At 38.8% G+C, this 20,330-nt stretch overlaps 1 long non-coding RNA gene across 2 annotated transcripts in view; it reads right to left on the bottom strand.

The window, feature by feature from the left end:
• LOC140506603 (uncharacterized) overlaps positions 1-15,656 on the bottom strand; it is a 244,408-nt gene extending 228,752 nt beyond the window's left edge. Inside the window, exons 1-3 of one of the 2 annotated variants that reach the window (XR_011967998.1) lie at positions 12,629-15,656; positions 9,894-9,979; positions 8,734-8,831 (exon numbers count right to left, since the gene is read on the bottom strand). This is a non-coding gene — a long non-coding RNA (uncharacterized lncRNA). Of the gene's footprint in view, positions 1-8,733; positions 8,832-9,893 lie in introns of both variants that reach the window. The other variant, XR_011967997.1, reaches the window with a different exon arrangement.
• Between the last annotated feature and the right edge of the window lie 4,674 nt (positions 15,657-20,330).

Genomic DNA, 20,330 nt, shown 5'->3' with positions numbered 1-20,330 from the left:
AGCCTGAAGCCTGATAACAGATACTCTATTCAGAAGAAAAATGAAGCCATGTTGCTTAGTGGATAGGGTACTAGACTTGGAGTCCAAAAGAATTAGGTTTAAATACTTCCTTAGACATTTGCTAGCTCCAATGACTCTGGACAAGTCACTTAATAGGTCTGTGCCTCAGTTTCTTCAATGAGGAAGTTGGACTAAGTGCCTTCTAAGTTCTCTTTCTAAATCTATGGTCTTATGAACAAAGAACTGAAATGGAACTGAATCTGCATTTTGTTTTCTTTTCCATCTTCCATGGGCAATGGGGCAAAATGAATAGCATTCACCAAGTCTCCAGTTCATCCCACATGGAGAATAGAACCTTTATAATTATGGACAATTGACATTTGGATGTTTGAAATGCCTCATGACCAGAAGAAAGAGAAGATGAGGAATTATGGATCTATCCTCATACCTCTGGTGATGACTCTGATAGTTGTGTGACCCTGGGCAAATCATATGTCTTTCCTTTGCCTCAGTTTTCTCATCTGTAAAATAAAGGGGTTCAACTTGGTCCCTTCTAGGTCTAAATTGATAATTCTATAACCCTACGATCTGGAAACCATAGTGATCTCTACTTATTCCAAGAACCAGCATGGGGGTTTAGAGAACTCTGATTTCACTCTATAAAACTCCAGCAAGTACCACAGCAGTCTGGAGGAAGAGACTCATGGTGGTATAGGATCATTCAGACTGTCTTCTTCCTTCCCAGGAATTCCCAGGTCTATGTTGGCTGTGGGTATTGTCTAATGATCCCATGTTTCCATTTGTATATCCTCTCTCCATACTTCAATGTTACAGTAAAGTCCTGTTACAGATAATGTTCAGTTACTTCCATCACTGAACCATTTTACAAATTTAAAATTTAAGCTTCATAGAAAACTGTGACATGGGCATTTATTTCATCAAAGTACAAGAAATGTTCCACTTGAAGATTCCTCAAGGTCACTTGACATATCATTGAGGAAGTCACTAGAAAAAGTCTTAGTGCCATTCATCTACAAAGCCTTGCTTTGTGATCCTGACAAATTCAAGCTTGATACGAAATAAAATTGATTTTCCTAGTATACTGTGATCATTGTCCAAGGGACAGCTGCCTCCTGGGACCCTTCTTCTGGGATGAGCTACCTTTGTAAGCCCTTCTCTTCCCATTCACCTCCATCTCCAACAAAATCTATCTAATTCCTTTCTTGGGGACACATATTCCTTCTCATTATCTAATTTATTTTTCAAGTACTTATTATGTGCCAGAAAATGTGCTAGCCATTCTGAATATAAAGATAAAAGTCTCTGCCTTTTGAAAAAAACATATTCTATTAGAGGAACTAAGAAGCTTATAGAGAAGACAACATAAAAAGAATCCAAGGGAGATGGACACTAGCAGTCTGGGTGGGGGTTGGGGGGGTGTGGATCAAGAAAGGCTTCATGTTGAAGGAGGTGCTTGAGGAGAGTTTCAGAAGAAACAGGGTTCTAAGGGGCAGAACTGATATGGGAATGCACTCCCTACCTGGGCACTTGGAGACAAGATAGGGAGTGTTATGTGTGAGGAAGAAAAAGAAAGCCTGTTTTGCGTGATCATACAATATGTGGCGAGCACTGCATAATAAGATTCTAGAAGTTGCAAAAGGTAAAATCAAATAGAGAAGTTTATATTGTTTATTCTAGAAGGAATAAGATCTATCTTCTCCCCAAACATATCTACCTTTCACAGATTTGTTGTTCCTCCCTGATTACATACACACACATACATATATACACATACATACATACATATACACATATAGTATACATACATACACATATATACACAGAGAGATATGATATACATATATAAGAAATATATGTGTATATATACATATATATGTATGCATGTATATATGTGTGTGTGTGTGTGTGTGTGTGTGTGTGTGTGTATGTCACAGAGAGAGAGAGAGTGATCTACATACAGGTTGTTTGTCCTTCATTTTGGAAGAGGAACAATGACATCCCAGGGGGTTATTTTAACTTGCACATGAATTAGATTTAAGTAAGGCAGAATTGTGCAGCCTCACTCAGAATCATTGCAGTCTAGTGGAAAGACAAAAGTCAAGATGACTGGTGACGACTTGGGATGCAGTGGATGACCTTCACATCTTAGATGTGTGACCAAGCTGTAAGCCTCCACAGCTCCTATTTCAGCCACCTTCATGGCCATTGGAACGAATCGTTCTCATCTGCCCATTCCACCAAAAGAAGTTTTCACATGCTTATGGTAGACACCCCTGTAACTCACTTATGGGTTTGAGGCCCATCAGTTACCCTCAACCTAGTTTAATCTGTCTATTCCCCCTATTCCCATCCCCAAGAGTGGGTATTCTTCCCTTATTTTTCAGCTTCTCTGATACCTCCTCATCCTGTTGCAATGAATTCCAAAAGACTACTAAAAATCTGGTTAATAAAATTCCATTTCACAAAGCCTAAAACTATTATAGCAATGCTAACATGGCATTTTATAGGTATAAAGGTGGAAACCTATTATTTTACTTTGAGCAATGATCGCTCTCTTGACAAATTCTAACTTCCTATGAGTGGCTAATGGCCAGGTCAAACAGGAACATTATAGAAAACCAGTCTCGCCAGGCCAATTTGTGTATAATCATGTAAAAGAATGCTTTTTCTATCTATCTTTCTCTAAAAAGTCCTCATGACTTTTGATTGTGTGGAGAGTCTACCCAAATTCACTTCCTTGGTGCTCAAGTGCTCTGACTCTCATTATCTTGGTTAGTGTGGTCATATATTTCCATGGTATAGATCTACATTCGAGCTCAGCAACTTGTTAGACTTTGGCCAAGTAATTTAGCCTTTCTGGAGATCAGTTTCCTCCCCTGTAAATGCAGCAGTTGAACTTCACAGACTTTTGGCCGACCCACTCAAGACTGCTAGCCTTTTCACCCCGATATTTTCTCTACGGAACATGAAGAAGGGTAATTGATGAAATTCTAACTACCTCCCAGAGCCAGTTGGAAGATTTTCAGTATGAGAATTTATAATTCACAGATCATCAAGTGCTGCAAATCAGGATTTGATTGATTGATTAGTTGATTGCCTAGACCCAAGAAAGTGACACAGAAAATAGAAGTAATGCAGATTAAACTTAAAAGTATGTTATTCTCACATTTTCCCCCTGAATAGCCAGTTGTTAAACATTTTTAAACCCCTGTAAACATGTGATGGGGCAGTAGTATTTTCTTCTATTGCATATTCATGGCTCAATCATGCAAGGGTCAACCTAGAGGCTAGAGACAACTCCTTTAAGGAGGAGGGATCATCCACAAAGATATTTAGGATATCTCAGGGAGAGGATTGTTGTTAGCATCTCTGGGGGAGTAGGTACATAAGGAAATAACTTTTTGCTCAGCTCTTTTCTCTCAGCAAAGAAAAGAATTTCAAGGCACTTATTTGTCTTGTGCTGCTGTTTTTTTTTTTTTTTTATAGATAACTTCAACATGCCTCCACAAGTTCTTATAGTCACATTATATATTATCAGACAGCAGAGATGAACTTAAGAGGCCAGGAATGGTCAGGTTCTACTTTATCCAAATGTACATTTTCAACAGTAACTGAAATCCTTGATATTCATGTCCTTATGTTGAGGCTACACCTGCATTAGGAACAATATAATTTATTTGGTGCACATTAAAGCCACCAGGGCCATTTCACTGAACATAAACAGATGACTTCAGGGAACTAATAAGGCACTAATATGTACAGCAGAGTTGTAAGTGTGATTATTTTCTTTCCTTGTATAAAGATAAAGCTGTTGTCTATCAGTCTATCCACACACATGCATACATGTATAGCCATAAATGTGTAGGTGAATATGTATAGATATATACCTGTGTGTGTTCATATGTGAGACATGTTTCCTCACTTCTACAATAGAACAGATATCATTAACATCCCCTTTCCCATGAATGTAACACTCCAGTGCCCTACGTGTGGCTTACCATAAAACATAAGTCTACCAGGTAGACTCCACTTTCATCTAGCTATTTTTTTAAACTAGATATGTGATTTAACTGATACAGTGAATTCCTGGATGAAGAAACTGCCATGTAGCTATAGAGATGGGCATGTGCTTTGCAATTTGTACTCTGAGCCCCCAGACACTAATAGGTTAAGGGATTTGCCTCAAGCAAACTGACACCTGGGAAACATTTGATTTAGAAAGGCCAAGTTCACCCACTGCATCCTGGGCTATCACCAGTCATCTTGACTTTTGTCTTGCAACTGGACTCCAATGACTCTGGAGGAGAGAAAGAGGCTGATTGACAACTTTGAGTAGCTCTGCTTCACTTAAGATCAATTCACATACTAGTCAAGAATTACACTCATGGTGCCAATAACCCTTTTAGAGAACAAAGTATGAACAATGACAGCAGATATGGGGCTTCAACCACTAGGTTTTTGGTAGAATGTTGCCTCCTTTGGGGCAGAGTCATTTTATTTGGCTTCTTTTGTTGCATTTCTAGTACATAATACAAGTCTGGTGCATAATGAGCCCTTAACAAGTTGTTGTCGATTGACTGAGTTTGAGTTCTAAGAAACCACATAGGCCTGTGGATAGAACAGAGGATGTGGAGTGAGGGATTCAAATGCATTCAGATTCTATCTCATCCACTTACCAGCTGTGTGACCCAGAAAGTCATGTAACCACTCTAGACCTCAGTTTTCTTATCTATAATGTAAGAGGATTGATTTCGATGTCTCTTCCAACTCCGAATCTATGATCCTATGACTCTTATATAAGCACTCTAACCACTACTCCACATTGTTGGCTCTTTTTTAGTTATAACTCTAATGACTATTTTCTGGTATCTCTATGAGCTTCCCATGTGATGGGGTAGTTTTTATGATTGATGATATCCTGGAAGAGATCAGGGGTGGGTTTACATGAACCTTTCAGATTATCCATTTGGACCAAATTGGTTGGTCATTTAATTCAAACTCACTTTACAATTAAACTGAATATAAGAATAGAGGAGGTATAGAAATACGTCCTATTTCTGTGTGATTTCTTTAAGTGTGACTGCATTTCTGTATTTCACTATGTGAAGTCCACTACATAAGGAATCTAGGTATTTCCTATTTTGGAGATGAAGCATGAGGATGAACTTTAGACACTGGTCTTTATCTCTCTCACAAATGCCTGAAGTAAGATTTAAAGACATATTCTCTCATTGTTCACCACCATCGCTGACCAGTCTAAAATAATGGGATACAAAATGCCAACCATTTGATTCCTCAAACCACACTGCAGAAGTTAAGAAGGATGTGGTTTATAGGTCTCCTATTAGTGAAATGCAAAAACTTCAATAACAAAGAAACCATAATTATGCTATTAAAGACAATTAATAATTCACTTGGTTCCTATTTAACGTGCCCAGGCTATCTTATTTCTTCTAAGAGATGCAGCTGTAGAGGTGAAACAAAGCATTAACAGGTGTTGCAGGATCACAGAGGTGATCTCACATTAGCCACATGGTAAATGTGCTGGAAACCACAGCAAGTACCCTGTAACTCATCGGGCCACTAGTGCATCAAGTCGTTATGTTAAATGAAGTTATTATTTTGGTTAAATAAATTTCAAGTCATCATTATAACCATATTAATTAAAGTTTATAGTGTAATGAAATAGGCCCATTTTTACTTACACCTGTAGAAAAGTGAATAATTCAGTCAGATTCCAGAATAAATGATTATGGGGGGGGGGGGGGAAGAAGACATAATAGTTGATGTGTTCTCATTTTGACCCTAGCTACCCTGGTCTTTTTAACACTTTCATGCCCAAACCCTTTCCAAGGTCAAGTGACTGAAGAGAGTTGGGTGCTTGTTTTGGGAGATCTGCTATAGTCTGCAATCTCATAAGGCCACAGGGCCTGGAAAGGAGTTGGGAGGCTATCAAGTTGGTACATAAGGAAACTCGGGCTCAGAAAGGACATCTAATTTCACCAAAGTCACAAAGAAAATAAGTGTCATAGGTTCAGATTCAGCTTTGCTAACTCCAAATCTAATGGCTTTCATCCTTCACCAGGAGGCAGCTAAGGTAGTTTGGTGGATAGAGAACCAGGCTTGTTTTCAGGAAGACCTGAGTTCAAATCTGACCTCAGAGGACTAGCTGTGTGGCCCTGGATGAGTCACTTAATCCTGTTTGCCTCAGTTTTCTCATCTGTAAAGATATCTCCAATATCTTTGCCAAGAAAACTCCCAGTAGGGTCATGAAGAGTCAGACATGACTGAAATGCCTGAACAACAGGAATTTCACAAAGTTACATTACTGCTTTCACAAATGTTTGCTTTTCTATTCCTAATCTGTGAGACACACTAGAGAGTGCTGCCCTCGAAGTTAGGAAGACTGTTTCAAATGTCCTGCTTCTGTCATATAGTAACTGTGTGACCCTGGGCAAGTCACATAACTTCTATGTGCTTCAAGCAACTTCCTAGAATTTTTCTAGTAAGACATAGGGTGGTTCCATCTCTAATGCTTGTCTTATATTAGCTACTACTATAGTGTGGTGCATACTCCATGGGATAGTCCTTGCAAATGCATCCCATGGGTATTCTCCGATGCAACTCATGCTGCACTTGAAATCTATAGGTCTTTTATATTCTTCCCATTAAATAGTATTGTAAGAGCATAGATTTAGAGTTAAAAGGGAATTTAGAGGCCATCAATCCAACCCCTTCATTTTCCACATGAACAAACTGAGACTCAGATCTTAAATGAATTGTATGAGGTCACACAACTAGGAAGCAGAAGACTCAGTTTCTCTGACACCAGATTCAGTATCCTTTCCTTACAACATGACTCTGAAAAAGCGGCCATTTCTACTTTTAGGAAGATTACATGCTTTGCCTTAATTAGTTGTGAGAGATAGCCTATAAGAAGAAAGTAAATAAAGCAGTTATTCAATAAATGGTTTTAAGTTGACATTTTGATCCTGAAGGTCAAAGCATGTGTTTGAAAATTTAAGTCAGAGCTTTCAGCTAATTGTCATAGACTATGGAGAACAGAGCAGCTGTTCTCCATCTCCAAATGAGGACAGGACTGAGGAAATGAGGCTTAAACTGAAACTAATGGGATTTAGCATACATATAAAGAAGACTTTCCCCCAGGAGTCGATAGGTGTGATTGGAAGAAGGAAGATAGTTCAAAATTTGAATTAAATTGTTTGAAGACATTTGTAATCAGGAAATGCCAGGGAGAAAAGCCCTCATTTCCATCTTAAATGAATAAATAAGTCAATGAAATGATTAACATACAAACATACATATGTATATGTGTGCATATATAAATGCCCCCACAAATATATACCCAAATATATCTGTGAATATGTGTATATGTCTGTGCACATATGTATACATGCATGTGTATATATACGTGCATGTATGTGTATATGTGTGTATATATGTATAAGTGCATATATACACACACACAAATATACACACACATATATGTATCCCCTAGCTTTGTGAAAAAGAGCTCAGGAGTTATTACCATCTTATCAAATATTCCATTAAGACTAACAGCCCTGGAAGAGAACTGCCATTTACCAAAGTTTCCTCTAAACTCTAGGAATCCATTTTTGACAGTTTCATGCTGGATCAGGATTCAATACAGAAAAGAAATGAAGTCAGAACCTGGTTAATATATAATTAGCAATAAAAGGAGTTGGGGAGCGTCTGAATAATACATCACATGGTCAAAAAGAGAGTCTAGAAAATGAAGAGAGGACATGGTCTAAAGATAAATCAGATGTGAGGGATAAGAAGTATAAGAGAAAGATGACACAAAGAAGGAGGGGGTTGTGTCTTATATTGGGATTGATCCCTTCTCTAAAAGAATCCCTGTGTTAATACTGATACCATCTGTGATTAAATCAGGAGGCTGAATAATCCCTGTTCTGTAAATAAAGAAATTGAGGCAGAGCAAGGTGAAAATGTTGATTATGGGTCTTTCAAGGGAGTTAGCAGCATGCTTGGGACCTCCTCCCAATTCTGGGCTAGGGTCATTTAGCCACAATGCTTCTGGTCTAATCACAAATGAAGGGAGAGAAAAGAAAAAACACACATACACACACAAACTCAGAGAGCCATGGGACATCTAATTTTTACTGTGATGGACCCTGGTCATTTCACCTCTTCAATTGTGAGAATTTCCATTCCTGCATCTTTTAACCTTAATACAGGGGTTAGTCTAGTAGCCTTTCTGGATATATCTCTGTTTTTGAGAGAGAACTAAGAGGTATTACTTCTACTCTCTTACAAATGCCTTTTCCCCTAATTCTATCCTTGCTCTTCTGCTTCATAGAATTGTTTCTATGATTGGCATTGAGGATATGTCAGGAAGGTAAGGAATATATACTTCCCCCAGTAGAATGTAAGTTGTTTGAAGGTAGAGACTGTTTTTGGTTTTATGTTATATCCCTAGCACTTAGCATAGTGTCTGGGACAAAGTAAGTGCTTAATTAATGCTTGTTGATAGATTTTATTTTCCTCTTACATGGCAGCGATAGGTATGAATGATGCATGGACCAGGTGTCCCAGAACACCTGGGTATACTCAACCCATGCTCTAAACACACCTATGCTGGCAGCCCCTCAGTACATAAAATGAAAGGTTGTATACTAAGGCCAATAAGTCTGGCAATGCAGGGCTTACCCACAGCTCTGCCACCAATGCTCAGGGATGGATGCCAGCCATCACTCCAGGCTCTCTGCCAACACCATGGTCTCCCTGAGAGCAGAGATTCTGATGGACTAGTAAGGGGAGGAAGGATAGAATAAATATTAAAGACCCAAACCCCTCATAAAATGCCTCACCACCTCCACCCCAAAGCAACCAAAAGTCAATGCCAAGTTCAAACCTTAGCTGGTGGTATTTTCTAACAGGCAAACCTTAGCTGATGGTAGGCAAACCTTAGCTAATGGCTTCTTCTAGCATACAAAAGGTAACTGGGCATTTATCCATTGGCCTGTGTTGTAACCTAATGAATCCTGCACCTTTCTACGGTGGAGATTGGGCAATAAGTAGGCTGCCAACCCCTGAAACTCTGCCTAAATACCTGGGGTCATGGGGATTTTGCCAGGCATACTTAGTAGAATATAGGTGATTCAGCCAGTACACAATGATGCCCAAAGACTTAGAAAAAAGGATCAAGGTAGTATGATTACAGGTCTATTGTCACTTTGAAGAAATAAACACATATAAGATCTTGGATCATGCTGATTTCTCTGTGGGGAAAGGGTGCTTAGAGAGAGTTATATTTTTGAAGCAAACTGTTCTCGTCTGCCCATTATACCAGTGGAAGTCTTCATATGCTTGGGGTAGACACCGCCCAACTCACCAATGATTTTGAGACGCCTTGGTTACCCTCAACCTAGTTTGGCCCGTCTGCTGAAACAGTTTACTGGGATGTGGTCGCTGTGTATGCGGAGGCTTCTTGGAGCCACAGGTGAGAGTTGGGTGGAACAGGTGGACACCAAAGGTGGAAAGAGTCCCAAAAAGAGCTTGGCAGCCATCACACCAAAGGTACTGGTCCTCCCTGAACACACCCTACATCCCTACAAGCCAAGACCAAAGTGGAGGGAATGTTGGTGCATGATTTTCTGTTCGCAGATGATTGTGCACTCAATGCAGCCTCTGAAGGCGAGAAGCAACAAAGTACGGATCAATTCTCTGCTGCCTGTGATAATTTTGGCCTAATAATTAACACCAAGAAAACAGAGGTGCTCCATCAGCCACCACCATACCATCCATACATGGAACCATCAGTTACAACAAATGGAGAAGTTTTGAATGCTGTGGATAAGTTCACTTACCTCGGTAGTGTACTTTCCAGGGATGTACACATTGACAATGAGGTTGACACATGCATTGCCAGAGCTAGCTCAGTGTTTGGGAGACTCTGAAGAAAAGTTTGGGAGAAAAGAGGTATTAGACCACCAAAGTGAAGGTCTACAGAGCAGTTGTGCCAACCTCATTGTTGTATGCCTGTGAAACATGACAGTCTACCACTACCACTCCAGGAAACTGAATTGCTTCCATTTGAACTGTCTTAGGAAGATTCTGAGGCTCGCCTGGCAGGATAAGGTACCAGACACTGAAGTCCTTGTTCAAGCTGAACTGCCATGCGTTCAAACTGTGCTTCAGAGACTGCATCTCTGATGGGCTGGTTATGTTGTTCAAATACAAAATGTACACTTGCCAAAAAGACTATTTTATGGAGAACTCACATGGGGCAGGTGATCACATGTGGTCAGAAGAAGTGATACAAGGACACTTTCAAGGTCTCTCTTGAGAACTTTGGATTTGACTGTGTGACAGGGGAGACACTGGCACAGGACCACTCAGCATGGAATGCCCACCTCAGAAAAGGTGCTGTGCTCTATGAATAAAGCAGAATTGAGACAGCACAAAAGAAACGTAGGATGTAGAGATTTGGAGCAACCACCCCAAATGTTCACATGGAGTATCTGTGCCCAATCTACGGTAGAGCATTCCGAGCTCATATTGGTCTGATCAGCCACAGTCGGACACAATGAAACTTCACTTTATCATGGTGATGTCATTTTGGTCTTCTTCAAGAATGAAGGACAACAATCATATTTTTGAAGGATGGTACCATGAATGCTTCTCCAGGAACATGTTTTAAATACCTTACTTTAATTTTTATCTTTGGCCATGGTCACTTGGGGATTTGTTTTACTTGCTTATGCATATTTGTTAAAAGGGCTTTGTCTTTATTTCATCCTCACTAGGTGAGGAAAGGGAAGGAGAAAATAAATGTTGTTTTCATTGAAATAAAGTGTTGGACCTAATTTAGCATCAAACAATTTATGAAACTTTTCATATATCGACCAAACTATTTGTCATATCCCCTGTTTTTGACCATGAAACTTGGGCAAGTATCGTCTTTTAGTATCAAATCTAAGGAAATTAGGCATAACTTGATTTGTCATGAAGCTTTTATATGTTTCATTGATTAGTTGTTACCTATGTCAATTCAATTGAATGGGCAATTCACTGAGATGCTCCAAGAGCATCTATATATATATATGTGTGTGTGTACATGTAAATACATACAATATAATAATATAATATTAAATACATAATATATGCATGTATTTACATGTGTGTATCTATATATACAGAGACAAAAGGGGAAACATGGTGTAGTGGATAAAGAGCTGTCCCTATAGTAAGGAAGACCTGGGTCCAAGTTCTACTTCTGATATATACTGGCTATTTGACTCTGGACAAATCATTTATCCTTTCAGTGTCCTGAGATGCTTTCAAATCCTATAAAGTTGTTGGGAAGGTGCTTGCCTACACTGGGAGTGGGAATTTCTCGCTGGTAGTTCCCTACACCAATGAAATCATGTATAGGATCCAAATTCTCTCTCTCTCTCTCTCTCTCTCTCTGTCTCCCTGTCTCCCTTTCTTCATCTATTGGCTCTACATATACCAAAATATCCATAGCATCATTTTTGGTAGTAGTAAAGAACTAGAAATAAAATAGATGCCAATCAGTTGGGAAATGGCAAAATATGGTGTGATACATTAATGTCATTTGATATTATAGTGTTAAAAGAAATGATAAATATGAAGAATACAGAGAAGCATGAGAAGACTTACAAGAACTGACACAAATTGCAATAAACAGTCCAGGAAAACACTACAGATAGTGACTACAATAATGTAAATATGAAGACAAATAAAATGGAATGCTTCAAACTTGTAACAGCCAGACTTGGCCCAAAAGAAGAGATACTGAAACATCTTCCAGTACTTAGTACTCTACTAAGCCAACAACAAATAGAGAAATCAAAGCTGTTGCTTAAGAAATCAACCATCTCATCTGATGTAATTGAAAGTAGGTGAGACTCTCTCATTGTCCTGAGCATTCTATTTTTCTTATTGTAGACTTTAGGAATTCTATACCAAATCCGTTCTTCCATTTCCCAGTGTTACATAGGGATATTGCACCATTTTGTTCATATATCAGTGGCAAACTCCAGGGACCAGTGGTTCAGAAGGACACTCTACAGGCTAAAGTGTGTATGCAAACAATCAGAGCTAGTTTAAAGATGTTGTGGGAATTGGGGAAGGGAAGCATCTACAGTGAAAATAATGGTAAGTCAACTCTGGTTCTGGAGTGCCCTCAAGGTTATGGGGAACCCCCTAACAGAATGGAGATTTTGTCTATGCTTCACTCCAGAATTCCAATGAGTACTCCTAAGAACGTTGGATGGAGAGAGAACACATAGAAGTGGGAGGAGGGAACTCAAACTGCAGAGTGAAGCACTTAGGTTAGAGCCATTTGGGGATTAAATTAGAATCAACAGTCTTGGGCTAAAAAGGTTTACTTGCATTAGACAGGTCCTAAATACGTATCCTTGAGGGTTCCAGAATCAACGTAAGTTTCAGGAATATGAGTCAATAGGGAATGTGAAATAAGATAGCTGCACATCCAAGCAATTTCCATTTCAACTGCTGCCAGAATGAAACTTTCTAGATTTTTGCCATATATTTTTTACTTATTGTGCAGACTTACCAATTTTTTGCTCTTAGTTTGCAGGTAGTGGTAGACTGTTAACAACTACCAGCCCCTACAAAGAAAGCAATAACACCTCTGTAAACGCAGACAGAAACATCAAATTATGTACCTTAACACAAGTGCTCAGACATCCTCACATTTTCAAGCAGTTTTTTTATGGAAGCAAATTGCTTTTTCAGCTAATGTTTTGCCAATGCTTGACTCTCACACTTTGTATGACTGCAAGAATCCTGTCTAGTAAGTTTAAAAGATTTATTAAGGTAAGGACTGAAACATCTTATTGGGACTTTTATTGGTGATTCCAAGTCTTAGATGTATGTGAATATAGACAGAAGAGCTCAAACCAGATGTTTTAATTCTTCCTTAAATCCTCTGAATTTGCTAGAGATTGAATATATACATATATATACACATATGTATACATACAAATATGTAAATAATATTGATATAGGTAGCTATATATTTGTATCTCTATCTCTGTCTTTCTATCAAGTTTTCTTCCTTCCTTTTTCTTTCTTTATTTTCTTTCTTCCTTTATTTCTTTCCTTTCTCTCTCCCTGCTTCTTCTCTTTCTCTTTCTTTTTCCTTCTTGAAATGGACTCTTCATAAAGTACCCAAGTCCTATTTACTCTATAAAACTTTATATGATTCCAGGTAGATGTGTGTATTCACACAGACACATACATATAGATAGATGTACGTACTATACTTTCACAAAGGTAAGAGACTATTTCAAGTAATAGAAGAGGTTGATATATTCACCTCATAGAATCTTTTAATGGTAGCTTCAGTATCCTCGTCAATTAATGATGATGGTTGATGATGGTTTTGGTTCTCTTATGTTGATACTTGTGAAATTGTTAGGGTCCTAATTTTTGCTTTAAGAAATGCTCTATTAGACTGATGAAGAGAACGCGGGATCATCATTTAAATCATCAGAAGCTTGTGTTGACATTTATTACTATGATAAATAATATTATTAGGCAGTTTTTGTTCTCTGATGAAATTGTACAGATACTGGGGACATATCTAAGACATTGTTCATATGCCCTTTTAGCCTCTCCTTCTGGTCACCCATCTAGTGCCACCTTATATTCAAAGGATAAACATTGAGAGCAGTGAGGCATTGTAAAAGAATTGTCTCCCAACCTATGCCCACTTCTGTCACACCAGAGATGGACTTAGGAGTCAGAAACATGTGATATGTAGATACAAATACCTTTAAAAATGGCCTGTTTGCTCAAGTTATAGTCGCTCTCCAAGTTTCCATTTCATGACTGGGCTACAAGGCAAGCTCAATGGTGCTCACCAAGTCCTACGGGATTCTCTGTTTTCTGACCTTGGGTTCCTTGTTGCCCCTTACCCTGACAAAGCTATTTGTACCTCCCTGATGCTATTGATATTGGTTTATTTGATATTTGTTTATTTTTTAGTAGCATTCACAATATCCCCTATGATGTCTACATTACTAATGTCATTAGGTTCAGTCCTATCCTCATCAATATACACATCTTCTTTCATCTAAGTTGCACTGTTTGTTGGGGGTATGAAGGAGAAGGCTACTTCAACATTCAATAATAGATGGTGAAATGTTTTCCAAGGGTTTCCTCCAAAGGCTATAAATCTTTTATCTTCCTCAGAAAAGTACCATTTTTTTTTCCTGAGGTCATCTTCACTGTAAACTGAAAACAGAATTCTGGGCTCCAAGAGTTTAAAAATTCATATTCTAAAATATGTTTCTGAAAAACCACCTTCTGAAAAGCATCATAGAATGTAGACTAATTCAGTAGGGGTAATAATGTGGAAGAGAGGGGGAGGAGCCAAGATAGGGGAGTAGAAGGATGGACCTGTAGAATCTCTCCCCACATAGCCCATTAAATTCCTGTAAAAAATAACTCTAACCAAATCCTAGAGCAGCAGAAGCCACAAAATGACAGAGTGAAAGAGATTTCCAGCCCAAGACAGCCTTGAAGACCAACAGAAAAGATCTATCACACTGGTCTCAGAGAGGAGCTCAGCACAGCCTTGGCTGCACCACGCTGCAGAGATAGGACTAGAGCAGGCTTCAAGGTGTAGAATCCCAGGTAGCAGCTGTGGTTCCCAGGTCCCCACAAACACCAAAAACAGATTCAAAGGCCAGTGAGAAAACTCTTTCCCCTTGGTGAGAAGGGAACAGGGTCCTGTCCTAGCTCCAGCCCCAGGTGGCCCCAGGTGGCAGCAGCATCCATTTTTGGAGCCCTCAGCCTAAAGACCCTGGGGGAATCAAGCAGTTATCTGGATCTCAGTCCTGAGTGGTGGCCCTGAGTTGAGGAGAAGCACTGGCTAGTGGAGCTGGTAGAGGCTCTGGAGAGAGAATTCTACTCACAGATCCTAGGCAAAATAGATTGTGATTGCTCCCAGACCAGAGCTCAGGCCAAGAGAGGAGTAAACTCCTCTTCCTTGATTGTGTTACCTTGGAGGAACTGAGAAACTACAGGTTTCCAGAGAATACCCTCCTCTTGACAAAGGACTCAAAAAATCAAGTAATTGGCTAGGAAAATGCCCCAAAAGGGGAAAAAAAACTATAGAAGGCTACTTTCTGGTGAAAAGGTATTTTCTTCCATCCTTTCAGAGGAGGAAGAACATCATACCATCAGAGGAAGACATCAAAGTCAAGGCTTTTGCATCTAAAACCTCCAAAAAATATGCAATGATCTAGGCAATGGAGGAGCTCAAAAAGGGTTTTGAAAATCAAGTAAGAGAGGTGGAGGAAAAATTGGGAAGAGAAATGAGAGCGATACAAGAAAATCATGAAAAATGAGTCAACAGCTTGCTAAAGGAGACCTAAAATCTATCTTGTTCTACAGGAAAAGAGAGAAGATGGGGATAAGGGAATGGAGGGATGTAATAGAAGGGAGGGCAGATTGGGGGAAGGGGTAATCAGAATGCATGGTGTTTTGGGGTGGGAGGAGGGGAGAGATGAGGAGAAAATTTGGAACTCAAAATCTTATGGAAATGAATGTTGAAAACTAAAAATAAATAAATAAATTTTAAAAAAGAAAATAGAAGATAATAATAATATGAAAGAGAAAGATGGTAACAATGTCAGGAAGACAGATTTATAGCTCAAAAGGACCTTGGACTAGAGGTCTAGTCTAATTCAATCCCTTCATTTTAGAGAAGAGGAAACTGAGGCCTAGGGAAGATACTTACCTAAGGTCATACAGGGAATAAGTATAGGAGTTGGAATTTGAATCTAATTCCTTTGTCTCAAAATTAAGTATGTATCCCTGCACTCCACCATACTGTCACTTCTTGGACCCCAATTCAGTTTCCATGGGATAAGCTCTAAATTGTTAATGAGCATATTATAGCTAATGGGTCTTTGGCATGGTAAACAGATGCCCTTAGGCTCCACTAAGAAACAGACGGTGTTACTCCCTTTTTCCATGCTGAAAAGCTCTCCTCAACATGCTTTTCTTTTCTTTTGGATGTCTGATATTCCATATAGCGTTAATGCTACTAGCAGCTGCTGTGACAGTATAAGACCAATAATACCAGCACACAGGACGGTTGCTAACACGGGTTCTTGATCTGCTTTTCTAAAGGAAAGACAGCTTCAAAGGTTAGTAATCTTACTTTAATTAAACAATGTGAAAGATATGTAAGTAGAGAGAAGTGAGTATCCAAGAAACAATCCAATAAATAGAGTACATAATCACCAGACCAGGGAGCACCAACATCTGGGGTCACAGGGTTTAACAATGGCTACCCAAAGTCTCATCTGGTCAAATCATAAAGACCTCAGATGAACATTCTTCCCATGAGTGAGCTCCAAAACAAAATAGGAACCTCCCAGAATACATACATACATACATACATACAGATGGATAGATAGATAGATACAGATAGATACATGTATGTGTGTATGTATATATACACACTTTCAACTAATTGGCTCGGTGCCAAAAGGTGTGAAAGCCTATGTGACTCAACACAGAATGTGTCAGTTGTGAATTGGGCTGGAGCTCAAAAACATCCATGATTGAAGTACCTGAGTATCTTTAGACCTGGGAACATAGCCCCTGTTCCAAGGAAAAGAGGGAACACATATAGTCATATAGGCCTATTAATGAATGGACAGGGAAGATCTTGTATTCCCTTAACCCTTCATCCCAGAATTTTTTTTTTTTACTTATCAGTCCCTTCTGGGTTCTCTAATTCGCCCTTTGCTTTTCATCTTGTCTGTTCCATCTCTTGTGACTTTTCCCATATTTCTGAATTTCTGAATGAAAAAGATGGTATCCATGTATCACCAGGCACCCAAAGTTGATGCTATTAAATCAGGTGTAATCAACAGGTCTTCACATCCACTTGGCTGTGCTTGGTTATTGTTGAGTTTTTGGCATCTAGCTTTGTCCTACGTGTGTGTGTGTGTGTGTGTGTGTGTGTGTGTGTGTGTGTGTGTGTTGTTTTTCTCTTCCTTTTATGGTTCTAGAAGACAGCTCTCAATAGAAGCACACCCTTAGGGCAATATACAGGTACAAGCTACTATGATAATTGTTACTGCTATTTGCTGGTGCTGCTGCTGTTGTCCTAGTGGTTTTCCAGGGGGGAGGAAGTGCTTTGATAGCCTGTCAAATAGCTATTTATAGCTATTTTCTCAGTGCCTTACATATAGCAAAACCATAAATATGTTTTTAATAAATTAATCTGAACACTGTACCAAGACACCTAGTATCAATAAAAGGAAGATGGTTCCTATTTCCTAAAAGCTGGCATAATTTATTTTGCAAGGAGAGGTATAATAATAATAGGCAGCATTTATATAAGTGTGCAAAGAACTTTACAGACTTTATCTTCATAAAAATCTTGGGAATTAGGCCCTATAATTATCTCCATTTTACAGATGTGGCATAAACTAAGATAAGCTAAACACCTTGACCAGGATCAGATAGCTAGTAAGTGTCTGAGGTAGGATTTGAACTCAAGTCTTGCTGATGCCAGGTCCGGTGCTTTATTTACTATACTACCTAGCTGTAGGGTTTCAGGGCTTATATTTCTGGGAGTTTCAAAGTGCAGAGCATATTCCATAATATGCTAAATGGTCTGCTCAAAATTTCAGTAGGGCAATTTTGCTTTTGAAATTATTTTCAGTGATACAAATTTAAAATCATAATGTTCTCCAAACATTTTTTTGTGCTCTTATTGCTATGGACACTGTCTCTAAGTTCAATCAATACATTTTGAGTGTTTCACATAGTGAAGTGGACAGACAAGATTCTTAGAGGATCTGGGTTCCAAATTCCTATTTGACATATACTGGTTGTGTGACTCTGAGCATGTTACATTCTCTAAGATCATATGTTCTGGAAAAAGCATCACATTACATGGGATATATTACAGATTCTGGGGGAAGTTATGTTCGCAACTTACTATAGTAATACTACAGCATTTTATTTCTATGTATTTTTGTTATTATAACTTTTTTGAGGGGATGGTAGATGGGAAAGGTGTTACAAAAAACAAAAACCAATTCTCACCACCAAGATGATTTGGGGCATCTAGCATAACATAGCACAACTTCCTACTGGCATTATAAACTTGACCTTAGGATGATTTTGATAACCTGGTACACACAGTGTTCCTCCAAAAAAAGTATTCTAAGCACTTTTAGGTTTGAGATTTGCTCAATAATATTCAGAAATCTGAAGTGAGAAACTGAGAGAAAGAATGAGAGGAAACACCGTTGCTATATCTCACTCCTACTTCCTTTCTAGTCTTAGCTCATGGTACTTCTCTCCTTTCCCTTCCCCCCCTTCCCCCCCCTCCCCAAACTGGATCACTAGCTGTTCCTCTTTCATGACATTCTATCACCTACCTTTGCTACTGTAGTTCCCCCATGTAAGGAATGCATTAACTCTTCTCTTCTCTATTCAAGTTCTAACAGCCTTCAAAGCACAACTTAGATATCACCTCCTACGCAAGATCTTTCCTGATTCCCTGATTTAAATACTCTTTATCTTGAAAAGATCTTCTTTGACATTGTGTGCACTTTGTGTCCATGTCTAAGTATATGCTGTATTGGCTGAATATGATAAAAACTTCTTGAGGGTAGGGACTGATTCATCTTGAAAGAGAACTGTCTCTAGAGCAATGACCTGGGTTCAAATCTTGCCTCATCATCTATTAGCTATGCAGAGAAAGTTACTTAATTTCAATTACCAAATTTTTAAAATAAGGGAAATGAAGTAAATAATCTCTTAGGTTTTTTTTTTCCACCTCTAAATCTTTGATCTTATGGTCCTTGGCACCACTAATATCTAGTATAGTGTCTTACACATAGTAATTACTTAATAAATGTCTTTGTTACTCTTCTTGTATAAGGCAATGCCAGCCCTCATTAGATATAGGTTGTTGTATGAGAAATCATTCCTCAGCCTTGCTGGCAATCTCTCAGGGAAAGCTGAGAACTTTGACCAGGAAGAGACAGTGGCTCAGTTCACTGAAGCAAAACCTTGAATGCTTTTCAAAAAGTCAAATGGGTAAATGAAATTCTTTCAAAGTTACCATCAACTTCCACAAGTAGATTTTTTTTTTTTGTGACACAAGACACTTGGCACCGAGAGTACAATCGAATGTACATTTACACAACTGCTAATCCAAAAATGGATATAAAGGAATTTGTCATAAATGTCATAGATTTTTAAATTTTTTTCATAAAGCATTTTTTTCAGAATCAAAGACAAATATTCTGGAAAAGATTGAACATCTTTTCCACTAGCAAAGATGGAAGAGATGGCAGTTTGTTTCTCAAGGGCATAAAGATTGGCAGAATTTTCTCAAGAGAAAGGCAGTCTCTTTAGATCTATGTCAAATCCCACTGGACCCTATAAATAAGAATCTGAAAGAAAAGATCCTTTGTACTGGAGCCCACGTGCACACATGCAATCTCTCTCTCTCTCTCTCTCTCTCTCTCTCACACACACACACACACACACACACACACACACACATTTAGAGTGAATTCCTCTTTGTCAACCAAATCAATAGGTAAAAAAAATGAGATGAAGATAGGGGAGGAGAAACATTCCTGTTGAGATGAAAAAACATTCCAGGACCAAAAAAATAGTAGATTATTTGGAGAGCAAAAAACCCCCAAATCAATCATGGGAAAGTTGCTGGGGTGATTGTTCCACATTCTGGCAGATTTCTAATTACTCCCTCAATATAGCAACCCTTTCCTTTTTTTAGAAGCACATATTTTAAATGCAAGACAATAACTGCACTGGGCATCACTGCTCACCAAAGCTCAGGCTGTGAATGTCACAATCCATTAGTTAAAGGATGCATCTAAGCAGCCTGAAGTTTATTAAATCCAAGTGACAGCTTTTCCTGATCACCTTGCTCCAGGCCTCCCAAGGGCAGGCATTGACTGGTTCAGGTAGTCCCTCAGTCCAGTCTCCCAGTAGCTCTGTCTAAATTCTAAGTTTATGAATTATTAACTGGAACTACTTGAGTTTGTAATTCTTAAATCAGCTCCTCCAAAAAATCCTCTAATATCTTATTCAAGCTGGTCATTGTGGTGTCTCAGAAGACATTTTGAGAAGTGAAGATCTGTAACCTCATGTGAACCAAATCTATAGAGACTAGGGATGAATTCTAGGGGAAGATCCAGCCTTAGAGAATGTATCCCTTCAGAGAAGACATCTATTTATCC

The sequence above is a fragment of the Notamacropus eugenii genome, chromosome 5 (genome assembly GCF_028372415.1).
Source record: "Notamacropus eugenii isolate mMacEug1 chromosome 5, mMacEug1.pri_v2, whole genome shotgun sequence".
In the NCBI taxonomy this organism is placed as follows: domain Eukaryota; kingdom Metazoa; phylum Chordata; class Mammalia; order Diprotodontia; family Macropodidae; genus Notamacropus; species Notamacropus eugenii.
The sequence above is the reverse complement of the archived record's forward strand: the minus strand, read 5'-3'. Positions and strand labels throughout refer to the sequence as shown.